General features: G+C 36.3%; 1 pseudogene; it reads right to left on the minus strand.

Annotated features, from left to right (window-relative positions):
• Positions 1–3451: 3451 nt before the first annotated feature.
• Positions 3452–8051, minus strand: LOC126679770 (photosystem II CP43 reaction center protein-like; annotated as a pseudogene).
• Between the last annotated feature and the right edge of the window lie 1309 nt (positions 8052–9360).

Genomic DNA, 9360 nt, shown 5'->3' on the forward strand with positions numbered 1-9360 from the left:
AAAACTTTTCAAACGATACGATTACAAACATTAAGTCATCATCTGAAAACGTGCATAGAAACCAGGGTCTTACAATGCAATGTCACATATCAAGCATAGCCCCGTTTTGCAAAAAAACAAACGGTTGAAGAGCAGTTTAAAGCTATACGAGTCTATCACACATCATATTATAGGTGATACATTAAAAACTGTTTGACAAAACAATATATACAGCTAGGACTCAACTACTGCAGCGCTATCGATTGGAACCTTCTTTTTGTACATACTTCAAAACATAGACTTCTAGAATAAGACTAGAAGTCTGTCACGTCAGAATACTATTTACCTAAAAAGGTTATATCAACGGGGTCAGTAAATACTGAGTGAGTTCATAAGTTTACAAGTGAGTATTATATAAACAATCAAAACAATGCTATAAATCATTCATTTTTATGCATCCAAATATAACTTCTGATGGAAACCCTAATCCTCGATTTATCAAATCTTCCAAATTGAATTCTTCTTTCGAGCAAGATGATCTACTTATTCTCGATGGTTTGGTCCCAAGATAGTTCAATCGAGTTAACCGATTCCATTTGGTACAGTACCTGGATAGTTCAACTGAGTTAACTAGTACCATATCTCAAATCCAACGATCGAGATGAGTCCCGAGATAGTTCCACCGATTTAACTCATTAGATACATGTCCCAAGATAGTTTCACCGAGTTAACCTCGTATGTAAACAAACGAGAGAGACGTCTTCAAAATTCCCGGCAAACAAAGTAGTGTAGAGCTTTAAACTTAACTAGTGATCACATAGTTTCTATTGCCGCCCAATAGGAAAGCACGTTTCATCAGATCTATACTGGTTTCAAGACAATGATGTATAGTTTTAAACAAAACATTTTCGATAATAAACAATGTTATGCAATTCGTAAAAACCATTTTGCATTTATAAAACAATGCACTTTCAATACATCAAAAGTAAGCGTATATAAACTCACTGATTGCTATCCAAATACTTCTATTAATCGACATCGGTCAAGCTTCCCGAGCACATTGTCCGGTACCAGGTTGCCTCGCCGGATTTAGGAAAGATACAAACATAACTCGAGTAAGAATCTAATTCTAGAGACATTCTAGACTTGAGACATAAACATAGCTCGCCGTGTTCTAACGCGTTTAATCTCGATACAATTCTATCGAATGTTATCGATGCTTGATACCATTTTGATTAGGTCTGAAAGATTTATTAAATAAACCTCAAGGATTTATGTTAATCTTTACGTTCAAACTCTAACTTCAATTAATACGGTTCTATGTTCGTTTTCCGTCAAAACGAAGTCCATAAACTCCTATCAACTCAAGACAATGCGTATCAAACTTCCATTTAATGAAGCGGGTAAAAAACGACCAAGGCAGCGCTGCCTTAGCCTTGGAGAATCGTGCCAAGGTGTGTCCCGTCGCGACAGCTCCCTCACATCGCGCTCTTGGTAGGTGCGACGTGAAAGGGGGTGTAGCTCGTCCTAATGGATACTAACAACCCTAAAACGACTTTTTGTCATGCTTTCGACCAATACGAACATACCCAACATCATTACAACACTCACAACTATCACGAACATAAGAAAAATGGTTAAAATGAATAGATTACATGAAATCGACACGGTTTCTCCAAAGCCCTAACTCTTCTAACCAAAAACCCATCAAATATATCAAGCCAAACATCAAAACGTCTAGCTTACGTTGATTCCTCGATGAACTAGGAGAATTTAGCAATAAGAATCGTCAAAAACGGTTAAGAATCGCATATTGTAGCTTGGATCGATGAAAAACTATGAAAATGATAAGGAAATGACTTTTGCTTAGGGTTTGGTCTCTCGAACATAATTCCTTAGACAAATGACTTAAGTCATTTCTATAGGTTGGCTAAAGTGCAACTTGGCTCAAGCAGCTCAAACTTATACTTTAACTTAATTCCTTAATTAACGTTTACGTCCAATTTTAAAACAGGCTTGGAATTACATGAAATTTTACCGATAAATTCTTAAAAATATTTAACGGACGACGGCGTAAAAATTATTAGCTCGAGACTTACAATTTATTTTATATTAATTTTCTCAGCTTTTTTACTTAGTCCCGCTAATGTCCGCTCAAATGAGTAATAATTTCCAAGTAAAATTATTATTTCGCTACCCACTTTATTAGTTTATTTCGATCTTATTCCTGAACTTGATTCTCATTCCCGACCTACATGACCTAAATTTTATAATTTAGGACGCGTGGCACGACCTAATACCGTAGCAATCTATGATTTAATACAATTATACATCCAATAATTAGTTTCGAGATACGAGGTAACTCGATGGAATTATCTCGAGACCTGTATCTCACGAATATTCGATAAAAGTCCCAAGACTCATATATTCTTATAAAGTCAAACATAATGTATCGGGAACCCAAAGGTAGAACGATAATTATGACATGGAACTCAGGCTACATCAGTTGGCTTTGTAATACATATCAGGTGATCGAAAACACATATGTTCGCTTCGCTATCGCTGTTAGGTAATCGAAGACACATCGGTTGTGTAATAACCCATAAACTGTTAAGATACTAGGATGTGCCACAATGTCCGAAATTAAAAAATTTAGAACAAGAAGATCGGAAGTGAGAATCGAGCTAAGAAATATAGTCGGGATAAGTTTGTCAAGTAAGATCATGAAATAATAATTTCATTGGAAATTATTATTTGTTGAAGCAAATATTAGCGGGACTAAGTAAAGACTAAGGAAATTCATATAAAATAGATTACCCTCCAAACTACCAACAAAAGAACTATACCATTTGATCCCTCTATCAGTCAAAATAATTGTAAAAACAATGCATCATGGGGGGATTGTGCCATGAATCCATTGATTCTATATTACTTATGACCACCCTTTCCCATTTTAGGAGGTCAGGCGTCGTGTTTTACTTCACAAATGGTCATGCTAGATCTTGCATCTATCTATCTATTAGATATATATAATTAAACTTATCGACTCATACCAAATATCTTTTTATAATATAGTGATGATATCAACTCCGATGGCTTCTATTCTATTCGGCACAACAAAAATAAAATAGTAAAATAGAAATTATCTTTCTGAGAGATGGCCGAGTGGTTGATAGCTCCGGTCTTAAAAACCGGTATAGTTCGCAAAAGAACTATCGAGGGTTTGAATCCCTCTCTCTCCTCTTTTTCTCGATGAGCAGATTATGTCTTTATTGGTTTTGACGGCCCAATATCATAAATGTAAATGGCTCGGCTAGGTGAGATAGCCGAGCCAGAAAAAATTGATTAGATATAAATGAGTTGAAACGAAAGGAAAAAGGAACATTTTTTAAGTATGACCTAATCCACCCAATCAATATGTATTGTAGAATCAAATGAATTCCTACTTTAAGTATTCGACCTCTTGTTTCAGTTAGTTAAGTGAAGTCATGAAAAAAACAGGTTCAGAATCACGATCAATTCCTTTTTCAAATCCTGCCGTAGCAGCACGAGCCCTTCCCGCATGCCAAAAATAACCTACGAATAGGAAGAACCCCATAACAAAATGAGAGGTAGTTAAGCAACTTCTAGGAGAGACATAATTGACTGCATTAATCTAGGTAGCTACACCACCTACAGAATTTAACGAACCTAAAGGCGCGTGGGTCATATATTCTGCGGAACGGCGTTCTTGCCAAGGTTGTATGTCTTTTTTCAACCTAATCAAGTCCAAACCATTTGGACCTCTTAGAGGTTCTAGCCAAGGAGCACGCAGATCTTAAAAACGCATAGTTTCTCCTTCAAAAATAACTTCTCCGATAGGCGAACGCATTAAATATTTACCTAACCCAATAGGTCCTTGAGCGGACCCCACATTAGGTCCAATAAGTTGATCTCTAACTAAAAAAGTAAAAGCTTGATTTTAATACCCCGTATTTTTATAAGCTACGTGTAAAGCTTTTATTAGCCGTGAACACATAAATTAAATTTAAGCGTAAATTTAATTTATAAGTATTTCTAAAATTATATCGCAATAATAGGAGTTTAAAATTTAAATCGAGGATTTAAATTTTAATAAAAGAATATGACGGGACTAATAGAACCAGAAATACGACTGGAGTCGTAAGATAAAAATATATTGATAATTAATATATCAATATACCACTCTAATTGGAGAGTTTAATATTTCGGACAAAACCCCGAAATTAAAATGTCGAAACTTGGAAGTCTCGACGAGTTATTAACGAATATAAGTTAAGATATATATATATAATAAAAAAAAAAGAAGTAGAGAGGCGGTGAGATGTGGGCGGCAAGAAATGAAAAATGTCAATTTTAATCCCTAAACTTTTATTTCAATTAGTTTTAATTATAAACTAATTAGATATTATTCGTTAGTCCAAATTAAAATAAAATAATTTATAAGTCCCGAGCGAATAATTTTGGTGTCATTATTCGCGAAATAATTTGACAAAGCTATCGTCAAAGTTTTATGAAATTTGGACGTAGAAAGTTTAATCAAGTGGGACTGATTTGGACTTAATAAATCTTCTGGGATTTATTAAAGATAAAATATAAGTCGGATGAGAATAAAAATATTTTTATTCTCATTAGATTTTATTAGATTTTTGGGTAAAGTTTCACGAAATTTAAAAGTTGTTTCCGTTTGAGTTACGGACGACCAATTAAGAATTTGAGTTAAAGTGATAATTTGGCCAAATCTTATATAAATAACATTTCAAATGAAATGTTGGCCATCAGATGCCATTTCTTTCAAACGAAAGAAATGGAGAGCTACTTAGCTCTCTGTGTGTGCGCAGAAACTTAGGGTTTCGTGCGATCCGACCATTTCTCGATTCTAACTCCGTTTATTCGACGATTACTCGAGTAATCGAGGTATTAATCCCGTATTAAACGTTTATTTTAATATATTTTGATATATATCGAATATATATACGTTTATAAACGGTTACCATATCGAATCGAACGTATACCTATTATTTTTACGTTTCGAATGTGAATTTGGATAGATTGGATTTCGTATACGTGTTAGGAGCGGAAAAACGAGGTTAAAAGCACGTCGGAATGGCCCGGGATCGATTTCCCCGGGGCTGGCCTGCTGTGCGCCCGCACAGCAGAGGCTGTGCGAACGCACAGCCAGTCACGTGCGGACGCACCGTGACTTAGCGGGACGTGTGCGTAGGGACTTTTCCGGACTTTTTCGGCGGACTTTCGAGGGGCGATTCTGAAATGTTTTCGCCTAGTAACTCGATGTGTTGTCTGACCGAAACTAAAATATTTTAAATAAATATTTTTAAACCTAAGTCAAAGAATTTTAAAATGAGATTTTAAAAGTAAAGTTAAACGTTTAAAAAGGACTTTAAAAGAGTTAAAGTCGACGTTTAACCAGTTTAAAAGATTTAGCAAACGATGTTGCTAAATAATTAGTATACGACTATGAATTGTTTTGGCAATCAAGTCTATACTATTAAATGATTTTAATTAGGTATTGTTATACCTAAAAGGACTTTTAGAGTAAAGTTTAAATGTTTTCTTGAGATGAAAACGGTTTAAATAATTTTAAAAAGAACGAGACCATACGTGTTAAGTGTTACATGTTAGCCTAAACCTAGGTTTTGGAACCTAGATATTTATATTGGAAACAAGTATTGATGTGTTGTCTTGTGTGTTTTGTATGTTTGATCCGACTAGCTGTCCAGCAGTCCGACCAGGACTCCAGGGAGTCTGTCACACATACGGCAGGGCTAAGTAGTTACTTAGCAGTACTGTGAGTTTACGTGTTTACTTTTGAATATCATTATTCAACTGTTTCAAATCCATAAATCGCAGTAGTATAAACTAGCCAAGAAAGGTCCATTGGAACGAGCTACCTATTGGGCAGCAATAGGGTTGCGTGATCACCAACACCGATTTCTAGATGTACTTCTGTCGTGTAAGTCATTGGGAAAGTAGATGCCCTGAATTCACGGGTAAACCCTGAGACAACAGTAATACAGTTACGGTCGCGGGTAAAACCCCGATGGCAGTTTCATGATTACGGTCCAGGTACCAGAAATACAGAATTGGACGGCAGTAACTCGGGTCACGGTCTTTATTCTGTTGTCTATAAGCTCGTGTTAAGAGTGTGTCTATTAGGACAATTGTGGACTAGGGTTTCATATGGATTGACGCATTGGTAATATTTTATATATATAACTGTTTTATATATATATAATGCGATTTTGGTATTTATCTGTAAACTGTTTACTCACTCAGAAATATTTATATTTCTGACCCCGTTGTTGTTATCCCATTTTCAGGAAATGAGCTTTAAGGTCACTCGAGTTTCCACATCCCTTTTTCAGGAAAGCTCTTCTTTGGTAATGTGCATAGGATTTTGCACTCTTAGTATGCTGCAATAGTATAAGTGTAATATGTCAACGGTCGTGCCACTAGTCCTCTATTTAGATACTCTGATAGGATCTAGTGCACATGTGTACCTTTCGGGTGGCTGCTTAGTGACATTGTATCTAGTTACCGAGTCGGCCTCATGTGTTTTTATGAGGGTCAAAAACAGTATGCTTTATATACGCCGGCTATGTTTAACCGGTCCGCTGTGTATTTTAATATGTTTAATACCACCGTTGCGAGACGCAGAGGTGTCCGCACTATTTTATTAAACATATTAATGGTGGCGTGTGACTGGGAACAGGGCTGTCTGTGTGTTGAGGTAAGCGAAAGATAAGTCCCTGGCTTTCCAGTGATCACCACGCCAGGTTTTCAGAAGGAAGCGAGGGTGGAGATAATGAGGTTATCCAACCAGTACTTCTGAAAATCAGATTTCGCTTATATGTATATTTTCAGAAAGGTGTTTGCGTAAAACGAGAAAAGAATAACAGTATTTTCTGAAAACGGATCGTACGCGAGGTACGATCCGGTAATAATATTTGCGAAATATTTCTAGAGGTCCTAGGCTTGCTACGGGTTTCGGAACAACCATTTCCATTCCCTAGCGCCGGTCGTGACTTGAATTAGGGTGGAATTCGGGTCGTGACATTGATCTTGAGAAGCTTATGGTCCAGTGGGCCCGTAAAACTCACTAGGGTAGGCAGTATTATTGAACCAGACAAAGCAACAAGCAATGAAACCAAAAACAGCTAAAGCACTTAAACTTTAAGACAAATAAACCTCTCCAGACCATACAAGTGCACGGCGAGCCCATGCAAAGGGTTTGCTTACGATATGCCAGATTCCACCTAATATACAAATGGAACCTAACCATATATGTCCTCCAAATATATCTTCCAAATCGTCCACACTAACAATTCATCCTTCCCCTCCAAAGGGGGATTTTAGTAAGTAACCAAAAATAACATTTGGGCTAAGGGTTAAGTTATTAATTTTTCTTACATCCCCCCCCCCCCCCCCGAAGCCCAGGTGTCATATACACCCCCAAAATAAAAAGCCTTGAATACTAGAAGAAAAACACATATACCTAGCAAGATTAAGTGAATATCTAAAATGGTTGTCATTTTATTTCTATCTTTTCATACATAACCAAAAAATGGAAAAGATTCTTCAAGAGTCTCAGAACCTAGAAGTGCATGATAAATACCGCCAAAGCCCAATACTGCAGAGAAAATTAAGTGAAGTACGCCAAATACAAAGTATGGAAAGGTGTCTATAACTTCCCCGCCAGGACCTACCCCCCAACCTAGAGTAGCTAGGTGGGGAAGTAAAATTAATCCTTGTTCATATATTGGCTTCTCCGGTACGAAATGAGCCACTTCGAATAGGTTCATTGCTCCAGCCCAGAATACGATTAATCCTGCATGGGCTACATGAGCTCCCAGTAGTTTACCGAATAAATTGATAAGTCGGGCATTCCCAGCCCACAAAGAAAAAACAGTGGTTTCTTGGTCACGGACGGCTAAAGATAAAGTTCCATTAAAGAGCATTTCCACGTGGTAGGACCTCATCAGGGAATATAAGATTTTCATGAGGCTGATCTTGAGACGCCATCCAAGCCCGAATATCCTAGTTTAAGAGAATATTTTGAGTGTAAAAAGTTTCAAATTCAGGATCTTCTGCTGCATGGATCGATTCAACCTCATGATCGTTTCAAATTCAGGATTTAATTTTTAGCGACGTATTTCAAAATCCATTTCTAAATTTAGGGATCGATTCAACATTCTTCGCTATAATTGTCAGATAATTAGCAGGAGTTATCAATCCAATTTAAAATCTGTTGCTAAAATCCGTCACTAAATCAATGTTTTCTAGTAGTGGTCGGTCGATGAAAATTTAGACCAAATTCCAACGAAGTCTGGGATTATTAAGCCACCCTATACTAATATTAGACGGTCTCTTTTCCATTTTAAAACATATTTAAATATTTTAATTATCATATAAGTATGATTAAGTATGTATCTAATATTTTAATTTATACTTTTAAAAATTTCTATCTCGTTATATTCTTTTTTGAAATATTAATTAAAATATAGCAAATCAATGAGAAAATTTATTTGCCCCAAAAATTATGGACAAAAAGTGGCCAGAAAGCACATTATGTCACGACCCAATTTATTGAGCCGAGACCGGCGCTAGGGAACGGGAGTGGTAGCTCCGGAACCCGTAGCAAGCCTAAAACCACTATAAATTTTTCGCGAATTAAATATATTATTCTATATAAAACGTGTTCAGAAAATCCTTTTAAACATTTTCATTATACGTATCAACATATTTGAATTACTTTTCGAAAACCATCGCGAACCATTATTATAGACTAGGGTCTTACCGAGAGACACCTCTTGTCCAGCTCTGCCCTATCTCTAATTATATTCTAGACCAATTCCACTCATGGCAATTGGTTAAGGAAATCAAACGGTTAAAATACAATCTTCATTAATAAACAGTTATATATGTATACTTTTATATCAAATCAGAGTTGTCCATTTAAATATACCGTTTGAATATAAATCTTACATCATATACAGACATCTACCGACTACTGCAGCTCTACGAAGAAAACGTCCCTGACATACCCTTTTACTATTGTAGACTTCCGAAACAAAGAAAGGAAGTCCGTTCTTCAAAATGTTTATACCTGAAAGAAAGACTGTGAGGGGTCAGTATATGGGAATATACTGAGTGAGTTCATACATTTACTAATAAGTATTCAAATAAAACATAAAACGATATTCAAACGTATGCAGCCAAGTACAGGATCCGAATGAAACCTTAATCCTCAAACATACTAATAATCAATCGAGCAACCCAATCATAAATATCAATTGCGAGTCCAACTCGCTGGTGGCCCAGCCACTAGATACGGGGACTCCA

The sequence above is a fragment of the Mercurialis annua genome, linkage group LG5 (assembly GCF_937616625.2).
Source record: "Mercurialis annua linkage group LG5, ddMerAnnu1.2, whole genome shotgun sequence".
NCBI lineage: Eukaryota > Viridiplantae > Streptophyta > Magnoliopsida > Malpighiales > Euphorbiaceae > Mercurialis > Mercurialis annua.